This window comes from Nomascus leucogenys, chromosome 8 (genome assembly GCF_006542625.1).
Source record: "Nomascus leucogenys isolate Asia chromosome 8, Asia_NLE_v1, whole genome shotgun sequence".
In the NCBI taxonomy this organism is placed as follows: Eukaryota; Metazoa; Chordata; class Mammalia; order Primates; family Hylobatidae; genus Nomascus; species Nomascus leucogenys.
This window is the reverse complement of record NC_044388.1, coordinates 43,212,895-43,235,408: the sequence shown is the minus strand read 5'-3', so window position 1 is coordinate 43,235,408 and position 22,514 is coordinate 43,212,895. Positions and strand designations below refer to the sequence as shown.

Here is a 22,514-nt window from a genome sequence, read left to right as displayed (position 1 = left end):
GGTCGCCTGGACTGCCCCGCCCTCGCGCGGTCACCCACCGGGGACCGTGCGAGGTCCCTTCTAACCCTTAGGAGCTAGAGAGCCGAGTCACCCTGAGGAGCGCCATATGGCGCTGGTTGCGCGCTGTTCTTTAATCAGCCTCACTGAACGTGCCGAGCCCAGTTTTACCTCCCGGGCCCCACCTTTCCACGCCTCCTCCGGCTTCCCGGGGTGTTTTGTGTGACACTCTCCCACGTACAGTCCCTCCCCGTCCCTCAGCCCTCTCGCCCGGTCTCCCTAGTCGTCCAGACGCTAGCGGCCGCGGGCGTTCCTGGTTCGCGCTCCCGCCCCCTCCGCCCCGCTGACTCGCCGCTTCCTCCGGAGCCCCAGCGTCCCGAATCCGGGACTGCATTTCCCGGCAGGCGCCGCGGCCCGCGGCCAATGAGGGGCTGAGGATTTGGCGGCGGCGGCGCCCCGAGAGTCGGGGTGGGGGGGCTTTGTGCGCGGCGGCGGCGGCGGCGGGAGAGGCGGCGGCGGCGGCGGCCAGCACGGAGGCGGAGGCCGAGGGGGCTGTGCACAGGTCGCCGCGGAGAGGCGTGCGAATTCCAAGCCGAGCCCCGAGGACCGTGCTACCCAGGCCCGGCTGCCAGCCGTAGGCTCCTCTCTGGCAGCAGCGGCGGCGCGGCGACCCCCGTCCCTCGGCCTCTCCTTCCCATCCCACCTCCCGAGCCTTCCTCTTCCCGCAGCACGCCCGGCCCGGCCCGGCCGTGGCCCTCCTCGGTGCCGGCCGCCATGGCAGAGGCGTCCGGCGCGGGGAAAATCTAGCTAGGGGATTTCATGCGGCCTAGCTCGGTTCCGCCTCCTCCCCGCGCGGCCCCAGCGGCTGCCCGCACCGCAGCCCCACTCCGGGCCTCCGTGTCTCTCCTGTGATCGCACTGACACGGCCGGGGGGTTAGAATGGAACAAACTGAAGGTAAAGTGCGTGTGCGTGTGTGTATGTGTGTGTGTGTGTGCGCGCGCGCGCGTGTGTAGTGCTAGGAAGGGCTGAGGAGGGAACGACGGGGAGGGGGCGACCTAGGGATGGAGCGCCAGACCCCAGGAGGAATGGAAGGGGAAGCGGGTGGCCTGAAAGGGCTCGAGGGGAGTCCTGACGGAGGAGCAGATGGCAAGGTGGGGGGTGTGGAGGGAATTGGGGGGTGGGGCAGGGGAGGTGGGAGTGGGATCGGAGTCGGAGTGGCGCTGAGCTGGGAACTGGGAGAAGTGGGATGGGGGCGGGGATAAGGATGGATCGGGGAGGGGCAGGGAAAGGGGAGAAGAGTTGCATGGAGATTAGAGACCTGGGTGGACTGATAAATAGGGAGGTTTGGGGTTGGAATGTGGGAACCTGAAGAGTCTGGGGGAAGGGGATAAATTTGCTGGAGAAATGGGGCATTTTATGGGAATGAAGGGAGAAATGAGGAATAGAAGTGAAGGAAAAGGTGGATTAGGAAAAGGGATGAGGCAGGCTGCAATAGGAGAATGGGAAATAGACGCAGGAAACTGAAAGACAGGATTGGGCTAGGGAAGGAAATTAACTGAATGGTGACAGGGATGAGAACGATCGACTTAGCGTCAGAATGGGAGGAAAAGAAGGGGATGGAGGTCGTTAAAGTGTTAGGCAGGGAGGCCTTTTGTTCCTATATTTGTGTGTATTCTGTGCCTTTCTTTCAAGGCTAGAGAATAGAGAAGCTAGTGGTTATGGGATTGTGATTGTTGTGAAATGGGGAGGTGTGGGTTTTACTGTTTTGAGGGAGGAGGCGATGTGTTTGTGTTATGGAAAGGAGGCAGGGAGAGACATGGTCATAATTTGATGGTTTTGGGGAGGGAGTGAAGATTATTCCGATTTAAAGGGGGCAGGGGCAGCCATGTTTGCTGCCAGGCACTGCAGTGTAAATAAATTCCTTTTCCTCTCCGACATCAGTATGAATCTGGAAGGGGCCAGTTCAGACTGTTAGCCCCCTTTCTTTCTATTCACGAACTCTTTTCCCCTTACATCTTGGGTCATTTTAAATTATTCATAACCGCCAAAGGAGGTAGTGATGTTTTCCATCTTGTGTGTTTTTGCTGCTTTTCTCCCTCTCTTTACCCTCTTCCTTCTGGTTGCAAACAAGGTATGCTAATGAGCTGCAGTGTAAATTTAACCCTTTTAATCAATTTAAAACTAGATTTTTACTAGCTGAAGGAATCATTACTACGCTTACATATCAAACATGATCATGAAGTCTTTTACGTATGGAAAATTCGTTTGTTTCAGAAGCCTCAGAAGCAGTCAACATGTTTTCTGCAATTCTTTAAGTAAACAAGGAAATTGCATCGGTTATTTTACTTGGGCCTGTGCTCTTGGCAAAGCGCTGTGTCCGGGTGAAAGGGGTAGGAAGCTCTGCTTGTGGTAGATTATCGGCTTGCTGTATTTTGAATGTTGAAAAATTAGAAATGTATGTATTTTTAAATAGTATTTCTGATAGCTCTTGCTTATAGGTGATGAGCATGTTAAGAGTGATGAGTGTGTTAAGAATAGTATTTTCTTTTTTAAATAAACTCTCTTTCCCCCATCTCTTCTCTTTGCCTTCATGTAGCTAGCTCAATACAATCTCCAGATGCCAGTTCAGCACAGTGCAATGATCTATGAAGTAGGCATGCAGTTCTTAGAGTCTCATTGAGATGCCAGGGGTTTTTTTGTTGTTGTTTTGTTTGTTCGTTCGTTTTTTGATTGGAACTTCAGGTGACTCTCAGGAAACTACAGTAACTAATATATTCAACTGTAACTACTTGTACAATTTGAAATAATTACTACTCTAAGGTTTAAATCCTGACAAATTTATAGTACATACATTGGTGTTAAGTACAGCCTATTTTATTTCATATTGAAGAGGATTAAATGTGTGTGTGTGACCTTTTGTTTTTATTATAGCAGTTGGAGTAATCCAAACTTTAACCTATCACATTGATATTGAAACTGTTCTCTAATACCAAGAAGGCCTGTTAACATTGTAATATGGTGGACTCAAACCAGTCGAACTACATTTAACCTACCTAAATGGCAACATCCTCTCAGTTGTTATATAGAAGCTTAGGATATATTCTTGGTTTGTTAGAAAAATGAAATTGAATGTTGTTAAAGTGGTACTTTGAGAGGGTGCTTTTAGTGTAAAAGCCAGATTTACAGCTTGGAGTATTTTAATTTGATAATATTCAGCCTGAATTTGTTTGAAATTCTGTGAGGAACAGTTGCATTAAAAAAAAAAATTCAGCATGCTTTTTCTGGAATTTATTTTTACGGCAATTTCGGTTTTATATCTCCTACTTGATTGACATGTTATTTGTAATTAGCTGGTAAATTGTGTGCATGAGCTATCAGTGCTGTAAATTTTTAGGAAAATAAGCAATCATTAAATAGAAAAATTTGTGTTGAAAGCTTTCATTGCTTAAAAAAAAAAAGAAAAAATTTATTTTTATGTATGCAGCATCCTTTAAAGATCAGGGTTCCTGCCCAGCTGTCATAAGTATCCTGGTTCCTTGCACAGGTATTCATATACAAAGAAGCCTACTCTTGTTAAATAACACTTAAAACCAATTAATATGTCCATCAGCCCACCTGTTACCTGTGTTGGCTTTTTTTTTTTTCCTAACCCTTAAATTAACAAATGCCCTCCCTTACACTGATCAGGCTGAATGAGTTTTGGATAAAGGAAACTGTCTTTGAAATTGATGATTGTTGAGTGAACTGTCGAATCTGATTATAATGACAGCAGTTTCTGGAATTTACAATAATATTCATAATCCACTAATAGCTGCTCACAGTTGTCCTCACACTGTGCTATGCCGAGTGTCTCACATGCATAATTTCCTTTTATCCTCCTAACAGTTTTATGAAGTTAGTACTTTTTTTTTTTTTTGAGAGATGGAGTCTCACTCTTGTTGTCTAGGCTGGAGTGCAATGGTGCGATCTCAGTTCACTACAACCTCCACCTCCCAGGTTCAAGTGATTCTCCTGCCTTAGCCTCCCGAGTAGCTGAGATTACAGGCACATGCCACCATGCCCGACTAATTTTTGTGTTTTTTTGTTTTTGTTTTTGTTTTGAGATGGAGTCTCGCTCTGTCGCCCAGGCTGGAGTGCAGTGGCATGATCTTGGCTCACTGCAAGCTCCGCCTCCCAGGTTCACACCATTCTCCTGCCTCAGCCTCCGGAGTAGCTGGGACTACAGGCGCCCGCCACCATGCCCTGCTAATTTTTTGTATTTTTTAGTAGAGACGGGGTTTCACGGTGTTAGCCAGGATGGTCTCGATCTCCTGACCTCGTGATCCACCTGCCTCGGCCTCCTAAAGTCCTGGGATTACAGGCGTGAGCCACCGTGCCCGGCCAATTTTTGTATTTTTTTTAGTAGAGACAGGGTTTCACCATGTTGGCCAGGCTGGTCTCAAACTCCTGACCTCGTGATCTGCCCACCTCGGCCTCCCAAAGTGCTGGAATTACAGGCATGAGCCAACACGCCTGGTCAAGATGGAGTTTGTTTGTTTGTTTGTTTGTTTTGACACGGAGTTTCGCTCTTGTTGCCCAGGTTGGAGTATCTCAAAAAAAAAAAAAAAAAGTTATTCACATATTCACATATCATAGAAGGCTAAGAAGTTAAAAAAATAAAGTTAGCATTCCTCTCCACTGATAACCACTTGAAGTTTCTTGTATGTCCTTCTGGAAAACTTCTATGCATGTATGTGTATATTTCTCTTAAAATATTTACAAATGGATCATACTATCTGCATTTTGTTTTTTTGTTTTTTTGTCTGTTTTTTGAGACAGTTTTGCTGTCGTTGCCCAGGCTGGAGTGCAGTGGCGCGATCGTGGCTCACTGCAACCTCCACCTCCCGGTTCAAGCGGTTCTCCTGCCTCAGTCTCCCGAGTAGCTGGGATTACAGGCATGCACCACCATGCCGGCTAATTTTTCTATTTTTAGTAGAGACGAGGTTTCTCAAAGTGCTGGGATTACAAGTGTGAGCCACCGCACCTGGCCACTTTTTCGTTTTAACAGCCTATCTGGGACATCTTTTTAAATTAGTACCTATGGATCCACGGCTGGGCGCAGTGGCTTACGCCTGTAATCCCAGCACTTTGGGAGGGAGGCTGAGGCAGGCGGATTGCTTGAGGTCAGGAGTTTGAGACCAGCCTGGCCAACAGGAGGAAACACCCATCTCTACTAAAAATACAAAAATTAGCCAGGTGTGGTGGCGGCGCCTGTAATCCCAGCTACTCGGAAGGCTTAGATGGGAGAATTGCCTGAACCCCGAGGGGGAAGCCGCAATAAACTGAGATTGCGCCACCGCACTCTAGCCTGAATGACGGAGTGAGATTCCGTCTCAGAAACAAAACAAGGCCAGGCATGGTGGCTCACGTCTGTAATTCCCTCACTTTGGGAGTCTGGGGCGGGCAGATCATTTGAGATCAGGAGTTTGAGACCAGCTGGCCAGCATGGTGAAACCCCCGTCTCTACAAAAAATACATAAATTAGCTGCGCATGGTGGTGCGTGCCTGTAATCCCGGCTACTCCGGCGGCTGAGACAGGCCAATCGCTTGAACCCAGGAGGCGGAGGTTGCACTGAGCTGAGATTGTACCACTGCGCCCCAGCCTGGTAGACAAAGCGAGACTCCGTCTCAAAAACAAAACAAAACAAAACAAAAAACAAAAACAATAAAAATCAGTACATATGGATCCACAGCTTTTTTTTAAAGAGTCTTGTAAGTATTCCATTGTTTAAAACATTGATTAACTTTAGTTTGTTAGCAGGTTTTGCTATTATAAGTAAATAATAGTTGGTCCTGCATTAAGTTCCTAATAGCCTGTTAAATGGAAGAGAGACAGTACAACTACTTTATTTTACAAGAGAGAAAACTGAGGCCTATGGAAGTGAAGTCCGGGGCTTTTGTGACAAACCCGTTATTTGGTTCTTTACAGCACAACCTATTACTTCCTTAAAGTATTGGAGCTGCCTGGCCGGGCGCAGTGGCTCACGCCTGTAACCCCAGCACTGTGCGAGGCCAAGGCGGGTGGATCACCTGAGGTCAGGAGTTCAAGACCAACCTGGCCAACATGGTGAAACTCCGTCTCTACTAAAAATACAAAAAATTAGCCGGGCCCGGTGGTGTGCGCCTGTAATCCCAGCTACTCTTGAAGCTGAAGCACGAGAATCGCTTGAACCCGGGAGGCAGAGGTTGCAGTGAGCTGAGGTCGCGCCATTGCTCTCCAGCCTGGGCAATAAAAGCAAAACTTCGTCTCAAAAAAAAAAAAAAAAAAAAGAAAGAAAGAATTAAAGCTGCCTATGAAAGCTCAAGGTGAGGGGGCAAACTTAAGGTTAAGTATATTTAGTATAAAGAGTTAAAGGGGAGTAAGCTGCCGTGAGGCAAGAGATCTTGTATTTTTTCATATTTTATTCACCATGTTGTGAACATATATGCACAAAATATTTTTACATGCAAAAATGAATTGTGTCCAAGTTATCTTGAAGTGTGTGTTTTTGTATGAAGTGGATTTTAGTGGACTTTTTCTTGTTTGAATAAAATTATCAATAAAATAAGATAACGATGAAATGAAAAAAATTAGAGGTCCATCATGGTCTTACAAAAGGACCTGGAAAAAAAAGAGAGACATTGTAAAAATTTTAAAGTGAGCTAAAAATCCCTATTTGAAAAGTTAAAAAGTTAACTGCTAAGTTAAAAATCTTAGCAGGGACTGTTGATTACTTTGTTTATTTAAAATTTTTTTTCTATCAAGAAGAAAATGGGTTACTTATTCATTGGGATCTTTTAAAACAAAAAGTCTTGTCTGTTGTAGACACTTAAGAAATTAAAATCGTTAAAGCTTTAAAAATGCTTAGAACTTGGCATCTGTCTATAAAATCTGTTTTTCAATGCAATTCTGTTTTTAGTTTTACTTTTTTTTAAAAAAGCAGTCTATTATTTTTTGAAAAAGCAACTAAGATGATTCATTTATTTGTTAATAAACATGTCCAGCATTTGAGTTTTTAAATGAATGGTGAATTTTATTTCTGCAGGCCAGTCTTTTTATAAATTATAAGTTAATAATAATACTTATATTTTTATTAACATTAATAAGGACAAATTTAAGAAATTGCTTATACTAACATTACCTAACCTTTTTTAAAAAAGCTTACAGTTTTGTTTTCATTTTTGCTGTTGCTCTTAGTAAATATGTAACAAAGACTTTAAACACTTCTGTAGTATGTTGTACCTGCACTGTGTAGCATGAAAAGAAGGTAAAGGTATATTTTAAATTTTGTGGACTTAGAGAATGTTCAGTTTTTACCACATGGATGTGTTGTTACTCCTAAAGTACAACTTTTTTGATAAGATTTTGAATTTGAAAAAGCTCTTTGAAAAAGTATTCTTAGCTTGTTTTTTTAGATGTGGATCTTTATCGTCATTAACTGATCTACAGTGATAACTTTTTCCCCCTTCTAATATTTTATTACTAGGTTCTTTTTTCCATCTACATTTAGGGCTACTTAGAGAAAGTGACTAGGAAAATGAAAATTGTTAATATTCATACTGTTTCAGTTTTAGCCATGTGTAGCACAGAAAGAAAACATGAATAATACCTTACATTTATTTGGCATCGTCTGAGGTATTTGGTAGAATTCCCACAGAATAACTTGGCTTTTTTAAAATGTGAAGTTAGAAAGCACAAGAATTATTATTTATTTATTTTTTTAAAATTTTTTTTTTCGAGACGGAGTCTCCCTCTGTTGCCCAGGCTGGAGTGCAGGGGCTCCATCTCGGCTCACTGCAAGCTCCGCCTCCCGGGTTCGCGCCATTCTCCTGCCTCAGCCTCCCGAGTAGCTGGGACTACAAGCGCCCCCCAGCACGCCCGGCTAATTTTTTGTATTTTTAGTAGAGATGGATTTTCACCGTGTTAGCCAGGATGGTCTCGATCTTCTGACCTCGTGATCCATCCACCTCGGCCTCAAAAAGTCCTGGGATTACAGGCGTGAACCACTGCGCCCAGGCAAGAATTATTTAACTCAGTCTAAAGATGAGAAAGTTAAGATTTCAGAGACCCCTTCAGGCCAAATAGACTGTCATGTTACGGAGAATAAAATTTTCAGATTTCAGTATAATTAATCTTTTCTCTTTTTTGTGAGACAGGGTCTGGCTCTGTTGCCTCTGCTGGACTCAAACTCTTGGGCTCAAGCAGTCTCCATGTCTCAGCTTCTCTAGTAGCTGGGACTACAGGCAGGTGCCACTGCGCCTGGCTCTGTATGATTACTTAAAACAAATTAAGAGTGTGTGTGTCCTGATTTTTCTTCATAGCTTATATTACCCACATCCTAATAGATAATTAAATATTAAGTAACAAGTATTTTTCTACTATAGATGTGCTTTTTCTTATTTTGGTGTAAGTTATATATATATTTCCTAAGATATATAGGAGGTTTATTTTTATTTTTTCATTTTTAGAGACAGGGTCTTGCTGTCTTGCCCAGGCTGGAGTGTAGTGGCATGATTCTAGCTCATTGCAGTCTTGAACTCCTTGGATCAAGCAGTTCTCCTGGCCTCAGCCTCTGGAGTAGCTATGACTACACACATGTGCCACCCTGCCCAACTAATTTTTTTTTTTGAGACAGGGTCTTCCTCTACCACCTAGGCTGGAGTGCAGTGGCACAGTCATGGCTCACTGCAGCCTCAACTTCCCAGGATGAGGTGATCCTCCTACCTCAGCCTTCTGAGTAGCTGGGACTTACAGGCGTGTGCCACCACACCCAGCTAGTTTTGCTTTTTTTTTTTTTTTTTGTAGAGACAGAGTTTTGCCAAGTTGCCCAGGCTGGTCTTGAGCTGCTGGGCTCAACCAATCCTCCCTCCTCGTCCTCCCAAAGTGTTGGGATTATAGGCATGAGCCACTGTGCTGGTCCCCCTAGGGGACCTATTTTTAAAAATTTTTTTTAAATTTTTAAAAATTTTTTTGTAGAGATGGAGTCTCACTTTGTTGCCTGGTTGGCCTTGAACACTTGGCCTCAAGTGATCCTTATAGGGAGGCATTTTAAATTTAAGAATGGGTAGCTTATTGGGATTTCATAGGTTAAAAAAATTAGTTTATCAAATTGATTTGAGATTAAGAAGATCATATGGAGATAAGCCTAGTGGCATTTGGGCCATAGCCAAGACAATATTGTGTCTATTGAATCTTATGTTATCTAATTTCTCTTAGCTGTGAAGGCTTAAGAAAGCTATATGTAAAAAACAAAAACTAAGAAATTGGCATTTTAAAGCCTTTTATGTTATGAAATGTGAAATATTAAAAAAGCATGTAAAACTTGAATGTACAGTATAAACAAATAATTAGGAAGTGAAAATATAAAAATTAGGTAGGCGTGGTGGCACACGCCTGTAATCCCAGCTACTCGGGAGGCTAAGGCAGGAGAATCACTTGAATGAGGGAGGCTGAGGTTGTAGAGAGCTGAGATTGCGCCACTGCACTCCAGCCTGAGCGACAAAGCAAGACTCTCCGTCTCAAAAAAAAAAAAAAAAAAAATAAGGAAGTGAACATCGGGTAACTATCACCCAGGTAATAAGTCCTTGAAGAAAAGCTGAAGAGACAACCTCATTGGTTTAGATGGTATTGCTTTGGTTTGAACCACCGCGCCCGGCTGGTGGTTTTTTTGTTTGTTTGTTTTTGTTTTTATAGTAGTAAGAACCTGAGGCTGGGCGCAGTGGCTCATGCCTGTAATCCCAGCACTTTGGGTGGCCGAGGCGGGCGGATCACCTGAGGTGAGGAGTTGGAGACCAGCCTGGCTAACATGGCGAAACCCCGTCTCTACTAAAACTACAAAAATTAGCCGGGTGTGGTGGCAGGCGCCTATAATACCAGCTACTCAGGAGGCTGAGCCAGGAGAATCGCTTGAACCCAGGAGACGGAGGTTGCAGTGAGCCGAGATTGCGTCACTTCACTCCAGCCTGGGCGAAGGAGCGAAACTGTGTCTCAAAAAAAAAAAAAAAAAAAAAGAACCTGAAGAATTCATAACCATGCGAGTTCAACGAATATAAAAACTGAATAACCAATTTTTAATTATTGCCAGAAGGGGTATCTGAACAATGTTTTTAAGGTAGCTTTCTAACATTTATTGTGTTTAGTGATTTGAAATCTCAGTACCTTACCAATGAATAACAAAAAATAATACTGAATCCTGTAAGAAAGTGCCATTTTATACAAAATGTTGTTTAGAGTTCATCCTTGTTGCACTTTTTGGTAAGATTCAATGATTAGGTTTTAAATTAACATTCAAACTCTAAAATGACTTACTTAGAAAATGTCTATTTGTCTATATTGTTAATTTCTTAGCTTAACTAAGAAGTTTCCAATACTTTCGCAGTATTGGAACCATTCAAAAAGTATTAACCTGAGAAGTAATCAGTGATGACAATCTGTGTTTGACCCTTCATCCTTGGTACTTCTTGAGTTTTAACTTTTCTGTAATTTGGCCAAGAGAACCAAATTTCTTTTGAAGCTGGAGAAACTGCATTATGCTTTCCTGGCCTTCAAGAATATTTTCTTAGGTATTTGGAAAGGTTAAGTGTTGATTTTTGAGGATTAGGATAGCAGAAAAACTTGAATGCTTTTTTCCTGCCGAGTACCTGCTGAATACGGTCTATTTGCCTACAACTCTGCAATGTGAACTTTGAGAAAGGCATTTTTATAAATTAAAGCCTTTATTTGGTTATTATAATTTTGTCACTCTGGTCTCCTTTTGTATGATCTCTGCAAGATTCAAATGCATCAGAATATAGTATTTCATATTAGATTGTGGTGAGAAACTTCTTGCTTTATTGTATCCTTGAATTCTTTTCTGTAGTGCAATAGCATGTTATTCTTTTTTACTCCCACTGAAGGTTAAATATATTTCTTGCTAATTTTTCCCCTGCATGGGTGATAGCGATTTTAAATCTTGAACACGTATGTTTAGTTTTCCTAGATGTGGAAGTAAACATAATTTGATATTTTTAAAAAGATGAATCAGGTAATTTGGCTTTGTGTATGCAGTAGAGTTAATATGCTTTTATTCACCTCATGGTTTCTGTGTCATTATCACCTGTTGGTTTTTATTTTTTAATGGAAAACTTGAACTTCTCCAAAGTGACTAGTTTTAAAATAACATTTATGTAAGGATTGTTTATACAAAGAAATTGAAAACCAGAAGGTATAAGGAAAATTAAAATTATCTAAAATTCTACTAGCTAGAAGTAACTACTATTAATATTTTGTTCCATATCCTTCCAATACTTTTTCGTATGTATTTTTTTTACATAGTTGGAATTGTGCATCCATATTATTTTGTAACATGTTTTATTATTTAATATATTATGAAATAAATGTTTGTGATTTAAAAAATCAATATAGAATTTCAATGTACAGGTGTGCTATTATCTGTTTACCCTTCTGTGTTGAAGGTCTTTTAGGCAGCTTGCAATTTTGGGATATTGTAAGTTGATGGACATCCTTATACATTAAAAAAAAATTATATGGCTGATTATTTCATTACAATAAATTCCTAGAAGTAGAATTACTTAAAAGATATAAACATTTTGAAAGCTTTTGATACATATTTCCAAACTGTTCTCTTGAAAGATTTTTTAAAATAATAGTTTTATTGAGATACAATACACATACCGTAAAATTCATCCATTTAAAGTATACGGGCCGGACGCGGTGGCTCACGCTTGTAATCCCAGCACTTTGGGAGGCTGAGGAGGGCGGATCACAAGGTCAGGAGATCCAGACCACGGTGAAACCCTGTCTCTACTAAAAATACAAAAAAAATTAGCCGGGCGTGGTGGCGGGCACCTGCAGTCCCAGCTACTCGGAGAGGCTGAGGCAGGAGAATGGTGTGAACCCGGGAGGCGGAGCTTGCAGTGAGCCGAGATTGCGCCACTGCACTCCAGCCTGGGTGACAGAGCGAGACTCTGTCTCAAAAAAAAAAAAAAATATACGATGCAGTGGCTTTTAGTATGTTGACAGGGTTGTATAACCATCACCACAATCAATTTTAGAACATTTCCAGAAAGGTTTGAACCATTTAAACCCAGCAATATTATAAAGTTTTGTTTTAAAAATAGCATTTATTCGTAACATTTAAAGTGTAGTACAGTATACAGGAACACAACAGCTTGTGTGATATATAGTTTATATGCATTTGAGTGACATTTTAGAAAGTCCTTCATGAGAAGATGATGCTTCTACATCCCATTTTAAGAAAACCTGACATATTAAGTTTAAGCTGATTAAACAAAATATGAGGTATTATAAAATTATTCTCCTGAGCCTGGGCAACAGAGCGAGACTCTGTCTCAAAAAAAAAAAAAAATTATTCTCCTGGACAGTCAGAATGTCTTTATTGAGAGAGTATTGTGTATGGTTTAAAATGTTTTTTTAAAAGTTCAAATTTGATTTAGAAACACTTTATTTTAGGAAACATCTGTGGAAAGTATGTTTTACCTATACAGTTAACTGTAGCAAACTTATCACCTTATAGAAAATATGGGTTTCTTTTTATTAAGAGAGGTTTGCTTCGTTCTAATTGACCTTCACCCCTGAAAGTTGTTCTTTTGTTATGTTTGCTTAAGCCATTTAACAAAACGTTTTTTAAAAACTGGGTGGGCTGGCTGGGCGTGGTGGCTCACACCTGTAATCCCAGCACTTTGGGAGGCCGAGGTGGGTGGATCACTTGAGGTCAGGAGTCTGAGACCAGCCTGGTCAACATGGTGAAACCCTGTCTCTACTAAAAATACAAAAATTAGCCAGCGTTGTGGTGCACGCCTGTAGTCCCAGCTACTCAGGAGGCTGAGGCAGGAGAGTCGCTTGAACCCAGAAGGCAGAGGTTGCAGTGAGCTGAGATTGTGCCACTGCACTCCAGCCTGGGCAACAGAGCGAGACTCTGTCTCAAAAAAAAAAAAAAAACAAAAACAAAAAACAAAACTGGGAGGGCAGTGAAGTATAGGGCAAGAGTCAAGGAGATCTGAGTTCCTATCCCCACTTCACTTTACCACTGAAGATCAGTGTTCTTATCTCTAAAAGTGCAAATGAAAATTATTCTTGGAGTTACAGGGATTCAAATTAGAAGTACTAGAGTGTGTGTAGAACTGTACCAGACACATAGTTGATAATGAATAACTTTTTTAATAGAAGAAAAATAGTGTACACAAAATGAACTAGTCTTTAGTCACATGTTTAATGGAAAAAGAACTGAACTCAATTGGCTAAACTCACTTTCATAGAAGTTAAAAGTTGAACATCAACTAATACCTGAAGAGAATCTTTGCCTAGGTTATATGAGTTTTTCTTAATTGGTAAGAGAATTCGTGCTGGTTCAAGTTTGAACATGAAGTTAACTTTCCAGTCCAATTTTACTTCCACTGTTTTATTACAACTCATGATGGCTAAAGCTTCACCAAAGCTTGGTGCTCTGATTAAACAAATAGGTGATGTGAAATTTGGATATATAGTATGAAATTCTGAATTTTCTAACTTTTATTGCTTATTTTGAAAACTACATGTTGAATACTAAAATACTACATGTTGAACCTAAAATACTAAAGCGATAAACAAAAAAAACAAAACCCAAACTGGTCTTTATAGAAAAGATAAACTTAGTAAATTATTATTTAGATATAATAAATTGCTTAGTGCTTTAAAAACTACATGTCATCTTTGGCATACATTCTCTTTTGCCTTTTTTTGGGGAATGGAGGATACAAGCTAAAAGAAAGTAAATTTGAATGCTTGCAAAATTTTAAGAACCAATCTCAAACCATTTTACCATAATTTAAAAGTTTGTCCAGGAAATAGGTAGGAAAATATGTGGATGAATTTGTTAGTTTACTAGATTTCATAGTGAATGGAACAAGATGACTGATGAAAGTTGTTTGTAGTAATTTTCATTGTGAGCAACTACCCTTGCTGTAAAGGATTGGAAAATAATGTAATTTCCTTCAAGTGGTAATACCACGTCTGTCGTTGCCAGGTGTGGTCAACAACAAAGCAAAGACAGTTGAGGTTAAACTAGATAGATAAGGGAAACGGTGTTTTACTAGTAACTTTTGTATCGGTAAAAGGTAACTCAATAGTAATGTGGTTTAGTCAGGAGAAAAATACGAACTACAAAGCAACCTAAAATGTTGTATAACTTAATGGAATCATAGTCAAGTGAAAACTGTATGATTGAATTTAGTGACAGGATTTATGGTTAAATGAAATACTTTTTTGTTGTTGTTTTCTATTTTGTATTTTGTTAACTAAGTTCTACTTCACGCAGGTTACTTCCTAATTCAGGATATTTTAATGTCTTTAATCATCATCCTTCTCTAAACATCTTTCTCTAAATTTTTAGTGGAAAATTTAAAGTGAACACGTTTCAGAAAATATTTGAGGTGACAACACTGAAGTTAAACAGATTATGGAGTAGCACAGTTATTCTTTACAGATAATTTGCTGCCTGGCACAGTGGCTCACACCTGTAATCCCAACACTTTGGGAGGCCGAGGCGAGTGGATCACCTGAGGTCAGGAGTTCGAGACCGGCCTGACTAACATGGTGTAACCCCCTTTAGCTGGGTGTGATGGCTCATGCCTGTAATCCCAGCTACTTGGGAAGCTGAGGCAGGAGAATCACTTGAACCCTGGAGGCGGAGGTTGCAGTGAGCCGAGATCATGCCGCTGCACTCCAGCCTGGGCAACAAGAGCAAAACTCTGTCTCAAAAAAAAAAAAAGGTATTTTGCTCTATTAGTAGTTTAAACTCAGAAAAGTTAAAAAAAAGTTAAAAGAAAACATACAACTTCTCTAACACACCATGATTCCTTACTAGGATTTTGTAAAGAGAATCATGGTGGCCATGCTGATTTTACTCCCTAAAATCCTATTTATGTAGCTAAGTGTATTGGTTGTGAATTTCATATAATTGTTTGATATTACAAATAATGGTCATCTTAAATAATGTTAAGGTGGTAGATAAGATTTAAAGTTGGTTTTTTATTAATTTTTTTTTTGAGACAGAGTCTCACTCTGTCACCCAGGCTGGAGTGCAGTGGCATAATCTCAGCTCACAGCAACCTCCACCTCCTGGGTTCAAGTGATTCTCCCTCCTCAGCCTCCTAGTAGCTGGGACCACAGGCATGCACCACCACACCCAACCAATTTTTGTATTTTTAGTAGAGGCAAGGTTTCACCATGTTGGCCAGGCTGGTCTTGAACTCCTGACTTCAAGTGATCTGCCTGCCTTGGCCTCCCAAAGTGCTGGGATTACAGGCATGAGCCACCACACCTGGCCAAAAGTTAGTATTTTAACCATATATATATATATATATATATTCTTTTCAGAATGAAAACTCAAGCCCTACACTTATGTATTGATAATAGGAGGAATCACAGCTCATTTTCCCATTTTTCATGGTCATTTTATATATGTGGATCACCTGATCCAACCTTTCTTATGATGTTAAATGAAAACCCAAAGATACTGTCTGTCCTCAGAATTTATGCAGCTAAGTTAGAGGTAGAAGCAGCCCTAAAATTCAAGTCTCATGACTCTAAGACCAGTGTTAGAGTACATCCTTCTACTTTGTGGACATTTTGCTTGTCCCTAGGTATATGAGTTTGTCTTACTCTGGCATAGATATCTATTTGCTGAACTTCCTCTTATGTGACTTCTTTCTAGCATCACAGTAATATTAACAGATTTCTTTAAAAATTTGTAATTCTTATTTTTTATAAGCTTTTAAAGGATGTTTTTGTTAAGGTAAAATTTGAAAAATAATGTAGATCAGCACTGTCTAATAGAATTTTCTGTGATGACAGAAATATTCTGTATCTGCACTGACCAATATGGTAACCTTAGCCACGTGTTGATGTTGAATGCTTGAAATATGGCCAGTGTAACTGAGGAACTAAATTTTTAATGTAATTTAATTTCAACTTGTTTAAATTTAAATAGCTACATGTGGTTAGCCCAGAATTAGCTATTCTTAGTGAAGGGAAAGAAGTAGATATAGGCTGGGCGCGGTGGCTCACACCTGTAATCCCAGCACTTTGGGAGGCTGATGCGGGCGGATCATGAGGTCAAGAGATCAAGACCATCCTGGCCAACATGATGAAACCCCGTCTCTACCAAAAATACAAAAATTAGCCAGGTGTGGTGGCGGGCGCCTGTAGTCCTAGCTACTCGCAAGGCTGAGGCAGAGAATTGCTTGAATCCAGGAGGCAGAGGTTGCAGCGAGCTGAGATCGTACCATTGCACTCCAGCCTGGCGACAGAGAGAGACTCCGTCTCAAAAAAAAAAAAAGAATTAAGTAGATGTGAACATAATTGTACATTCTTTGCCTTGTGATTACTATATTTGTGTGTTTTTGTGGGCTAGATGTTTAAAATCTCATTTTTCCAGTGTGTTTGCTATGTTAGATGGTAAATAAATTATTCATGGGAAAGAAAGATAACTATAACTTATCAATAATAGTTGTTTGAAAGCTGGAATATTTTAAGTCTTTTAATCAGTGCAATTACTAGCAGACTACAGATTGCCGACCAACAAAATGATTTAAATACAGAATGCATTGCCTTCATTTCAGCATTTTTTTTTTTTTTTTTTTTGAGACAGAGTCTCACACTATCACCCAGACTGAAGTGCAGAGGTGTGATCTTGGCCCACTGCAACCTTCGCCTCCCAGGTTCAAATGATTCTCATGCCTCAGCCTCCCAAGAGTTCCATTTCAGTATATTTTGGACCAGTTATGTTTACATAACACTTAAGATTTAAACTTTATACTACATGGAATACTTGAGTAAACCATAATTTAAATCTTTTTACTATTGCCATAACTCAGAAGCCTCTGAAACAGAGTGAACTTCAAAGGAAATAAAAGATATTACCTGATGATCATCTTTTTCCTTGTCTTTTTCCAGCCTCTCTATATGACTGATTCCTGGTTTTGGTTTCATTAGTTTTTTTAATAAGAATCTAAGCCGGGTGCGGTGGCTCACGCCTGTAATCCCAGCACTTGAGGTCAGGAGTTCGAGACCAGCCTGGCCAACATGGGGAAACCCCGTCTCTACTAAAAATACAAAAATTAGCCAGGCATGATGGCGGGCACCTGTAATTGCAGCTACTCTGGAGGCTGAGGCAAGAGAATCGCTTGAACCTGGGAGGCAGAGGTTGCAGTGAGCTGAGATCGTGCCAGTGTACTCCAGCTTGAGTGACAGAGCGAGACTCCGTCTCCAAAGAAAAGAATCCAGCCCCCTGTCCCTGTATTGTATTACCCTGTTTTATAGTAGCATATCACTATCTGAAATTTCCTTGTTTATTTTAGCTCCATGAGACTAGAATCTTATTTCTCCAAGAAACTAGATCTTGGATTTCCCAAGATCTAGAACAGGGTCTTGTACATAGTTGGTGTTCTGTAGTGAACCACATCACAGACAAAAACAAAAATAGGACTCTACAAGGGGAAAGATATATAACATGGCACTTGGAGTCTGGGAATAGGCAAGGTGAGACTCAGCTTTTGCTTATCTTGGCAGTGTTGGTGTGGGTGATTCAAGCTGGTTAGTTTAATTTTGTATAGAAATGTTTCTCTGGGAACTCAATTAAAAACAAAACTTTTGTCCAGACATACGATATATACTAAATAAATTCTATCCGCCTTGTAGAGCTGGAAAAGGGAAACAAACATGAGAAAATATTTCCGTGGTCAGTTTTTGACTAGTCAATCTCATTTATTTGGGAAAACAGAGGTTATGGGATTTACTCAAATGCCTGTTCTTGAGTAGTGTTTTAAAATGTGATTGAAAGTCTGTTTATTTAGGAAACTTGCACATTATTTATCTTTACAAAATAAATTTCCACCTAGTGGTTATTCTTTAGAAAAAATGTTGGATTAATATAATTCTTTGTGATGGCTATGAGGGGCTTTTCTTAAAACTGTGACTATTATATGTTTAAATTAACAAGACTTTAAAAAATAATTCTTACTATAGTGCTGTCTTTATTACTACAAGTTTTCTTTCTCCCTATATATTTTTATGAAAATCAGCCACAAAATTCAGTGTGGCCCAGAGATTTTCGTTTTCAGAAATTGAAAATCTTAAATAGATGTTTTAGTAGTAAAAGGACCCATAGCATTTTATTATGTCATGCATAGTAGTGGCTTGACTGCCATTTTGTTATCTGTATCAGGTCTACCTCTAGAATGAGAGTAAACTCCAGAGCATAGAAAGCTGCGGCAGCTGTGCCAATGAAATGGGAGAAATCCTTTCCATTTCTTCTGCTTATGTGAGAGATGACAGTAACACCCTACCAGCAATTAAAATCTAATGGCTTTTCCTGGTTGTCCAGGGACAAATTGTAGGTCACATCATCATGCCTGTATCTATAGATAGAACTATTTATGTTGCAATGGGGCAAGACTTCTTTTGTTGTTGTTGTTTGAGACGGAGTCTTACTCTGTCACCCAGGCTGGAGTGCAGTGGCACGATCTTGGCTCACTGCAACCTCTACCTCCCAGGTTCAAGCAATCCTTCCACCTCAGCCTCCTGAGTAGCTGGGACTACAGACGCGCACCACCATGCCTGGCTAATTTTTTTTTTTGTATTTTTAGTAGACACGGGGTTTCACCAGGTTGGCCAGGCTGACCTCGAACTCCTGACCTCAAGTGATCCGCCCACCTTGGCCTCGCAAAGTGCTGGGATTACAGGCATGAGCCACCGCGCCTAGCCTAAGACTTCTTTTTTAAGTGATATTTCTATTTTGGGTACCCCAAATCTTAGGTTAATGAATCTAAGGAGTCCGTCCCCTCCTTCTGTTTATAGGGATGCACCTGAAACTGAAGACAACCAAGTGAGTGGAAAGGCTTTCAGAAAAACCCTTGTTGCTGCTGTAACAAATTACAACAAACTTTTTTTTTTTTTTTTTTTTTTTTTTTTTTTTTGAGACAAGAGTCTCGCTCTGTCGCCCAGGCTGGAGTGCAGTGGCGCGATCTCGGCTCACTGCAAGCTCCGCCTCCCGGGTTCACGCCATTCTCCTGCCTCAGCCTCTCCGAGTAGCTGGGACTACAGGCGCCCGCCACCACGCCCGGCTAATTTTTTGTATTTTTAGTAGAGACGGGGTTTCACCGTGGTCTCGATCTCCTGACCTCAAGTGATCCGCCCGCCTCGGCCTCCCAAAGTGCTGGGATTACAAGCGTGAGCCACCGCGCCCGGCCAACAAACTTAATGGCTTAAAACCACACAGATTTATTCTTTTACATTTCTTGATGTCTGACATGGGACTAAAATCAAGGTGTCAGCGGCAGAGCTGCGTTCCTTCTGGAGGCTCTACGAGAGAAACTGTTACCTTGATTTATCTAGCTGTTTCCTTCCTTTTTTTTTCTTGAGATGGAGTCTCACTCTGTTACCCAGGCTAGAGTGCAGGTGCAATCTCAGCTCATGGCAACCTCTGCCTCCCAGGTTCAAGTGATTCTCCTGCCTCAGCCTCCAGAGTAGCTGGGACTACAGGCACGCGCCACCATGCCCAGCTAATTTTTGTATTTTTAGTAGACAGAGTCTCACCATGTTGGCCAGGCTGCTCTCAAAGTCCTGACCTCAAGTGAGCCCCCGCCTCTGCCTCCCACAGTGCTGGGATTACAGGCATAAGCCACCATGTCCGGCCCTCTTCCTCCATTTTCAAAGTCAGCAGTCTTCAAATCTCTCTCTGACTCTGATCCTTCCCACCAAAAGGATGATAAGGATCCTTGTGATTATGTTGGGTCCACCTCAATAGTCTAGGATAATCTCTCCATTGCAGCATGTTTTAGCAGCTTTCTTCCTTCACATACTAGGGGATGGGGATACAGCAGTGAGCAAGATGTAGAAGTACGCAGTACCTTCGTTAACACGGAAGTAGTTTCGTTTTGTTTTTCTTTCCATGACTGAAGGCACTGCTACTACACTTCACTTTGGAAACTAAAGATAAATCTGAACTTCAGTTATCAGCGCACATTTGGCAATTCTCTGAGCACTGAAGTTACTCAAAGACACCTAAATATCTCGTGACATTCCAAAATAAATTGATTTTATGTTGAGCACAGGTTTTGTATTAGTCTATAAATGATACAAAAAAGGAAGTCTTTTTAGAGTTTCAGATTCTCATCATGTGTTATGTTCTACAGTGATGATGTTGTGACAGTTTCTCTTATTCTGTTCATAGTGAATGTAGGTTTTGTATACTGATACAAAAGACAAAGCTTCATGTCATAATATCCCCACTGTTTAGGAAAATATGAATCACAATATGTTGTCAATTGTTTATATATGCTTGTAGAATTATTATTAGATTCATGGTAGAGCACATCATATTTAATGTGGTTATGTAAATGTTTAAAGTTTCTTGGAAAAAAATTCTTGTCAAGTTGTGATTCTTTTGGATGATGTATTTACACTCTGTATTTTCAGCACTTAATAACATATCTAATTTTAATTTTCTAATGAAAAGATTACTTGCTAAAATTAAAAAATTGCATACTAAACTTTTTAAAAAGTTTAAAAATAATTGGGGCAAAATTTTTTTGTGTTTTCCTCTGAGTGATGTTACATTTATGAGGCTTTCTTAGGAAGGAAAAAGCAAATCTGTACACTCAGTTCAAAATCCATGCCATTAAAAAACAGCCTGTGATATTTCAATAATACTACTTAATGGTATTAGCACATATTAAACTATTTAAATTGTTAATCCAATCTTGTGACCCCCCTCCCCCCCCCCCGCCTTACTGTAATACTCTATTCTGTTTTGGATTGATTTGTTTATTGATAATGTGCCAGGCACTATAGTTGGCTCTGGGAATTCAAGGATGAACTAGTTTCATGTCCTTTAACTTTCAGTCTGTCCATATTCGCTGGCATATAAGTTGTTTTTATTTCCTGGAATTTTATAGTGTGCTTTCATTAAATACTTATAATTTGGTTTTGCAACATATGAAGAAAAGCCCTTCTAAAAATCTAGATCATTTGAAACCTGTGATATTAAGAAGCCAAGAAGGTTCTCAATGGAAGTCTTTAGGTACTGGTTTATAGTAGGTCTTTGGAAAGGAGCTCCTCTCTCTTCCACTACAGGTCAGAACTTGTTTTCTAAGCCAAAAATGCCTGAGGTCCCCTGCATCCTCTCTCCCCGTCGTCACACCCCCAGCTTCTTAACCCTAGATATTTTCCTTTGTCATCCAGGACACTTGTCCCTTTCTATCTTTTTGGTTTTTTTTTTGAGACGGAGCCCAGGCTGGAGTGCAGTGGCGCAATCTCGGTTCGCTGCAAGCTCCGCCTCCCAGGTTCACGCCATTCTCCTGCCTCAGCCTCCTGAGTAGCTGGGACTACAGGCACCTGCCACCACGCCTGGCTAATTTTTTGTATTTTTAGTAGAGACGGGGTTTCACCGTGTTAGCCAGGATGGTCTCGATCTCCTGACCTCGTGATCCACCCCCCTCGGCTTCCCAAAGTGCTGGGATTACAGGTGTAAGCCACCGCGCCCGGCCCCTTTCCGTCTTTTGCTTTTATTGTTCAAGTATCAAACATAATTTATTTCTGGCCAGGAGCAGTGTCTATAAGCCTAGCACTTTGGGAGGCCAAGGCAGGCAGCTTGCTTGAGGCCAGGAGTTGGAGACTAGTCTGGCCAACACGGTGAAACCCTATCTGTGCTAAAAATGCCAAAATTAGGCTGGGCGTGGTGGCTCACACGTGTAATCCCAGCACTTTGGGAGGCCAAGGCGGGTGGATCACTTGAAGTCAGGAGTTTGAGACCAGCCTGGCCAACATGATGAAACCCCGTCTCTACTAATAATACAAAAATTAGCCGGGCTTGGTGGCACATGCCTGTAATCCCAGCTACTCGGGAGGCTAAGGCAGGAGAACCACTTAAACTTCGGAGGCGGAGGTTGTAGTGAGCCAAGATCCTGCCGCTGCACTGCAGCCTGGGTGACAGAGTGAGACTCTGTCTCAAAAGAAAAATTATTTCTCCTTCATTTATTGAAAAGAGTGGTCCTTCTTATGCTTTTGCTTAGTTATTTAATGACTAAATGTCATATAACAAGTCCTGTTCTGGAGTGGTAACTTCTGTTGATACATCTTGAGTTTATTATATATAGATGGAGCTAGACTACTTTGTTTTGGATGCATGTGGTTAGTAATTATACAAAAATGACATAATTTGCTTCACGTCTTGGAGGAAAGTGAGTAAAATTACATGAAAATATAAAGGGAATGTATTTTTCCCAAATTGTTTATTTTTTAAGCAAGCAGATTTTCCAGTTTAACCCAGAAATTAGTCAGCAGCTTAGAGTTCTTTCTAAAAGGCTACCACGGAAAGTACCTTTAAGTCAAGATATACAGATAAGGTTTACTAATATAGAACATTTGTTTTACATACTAAAATGCTGTAAGCCCTTTTTGTCATTTGGAGAATTGATATTTTATTAGTATAACTGCCGA

The 22,514-nt window shown here is 40.8% G+C and overlaps 1 protein-coding gene across 6 annotated transcripts in view; it reads left to right on the top strand.

Annotated features, from left to right (window-relative positions):
- Nucleotides 1–392: 392 nt before the first annotated feature.
- NSD3 (nuclear receptor binding SET domain protein 3) overlaps nucleotides 393–22,514 on the top strand; it is a 113,977-nt gene continuing 91,855 nt past the window's right edge. For all 6 annotated transcript variants that reach the window (XM_030817119.1, XM_030817118.1, XM_030817116.1 and 3 more), the window contains exon 1: nucleotides 393–952. The gene's annotated coding sequence lies outside the window, so the exon portion shown is untranslated. The remainder of the gene's footprint in view (nucleotides 953–22,514) is intronic.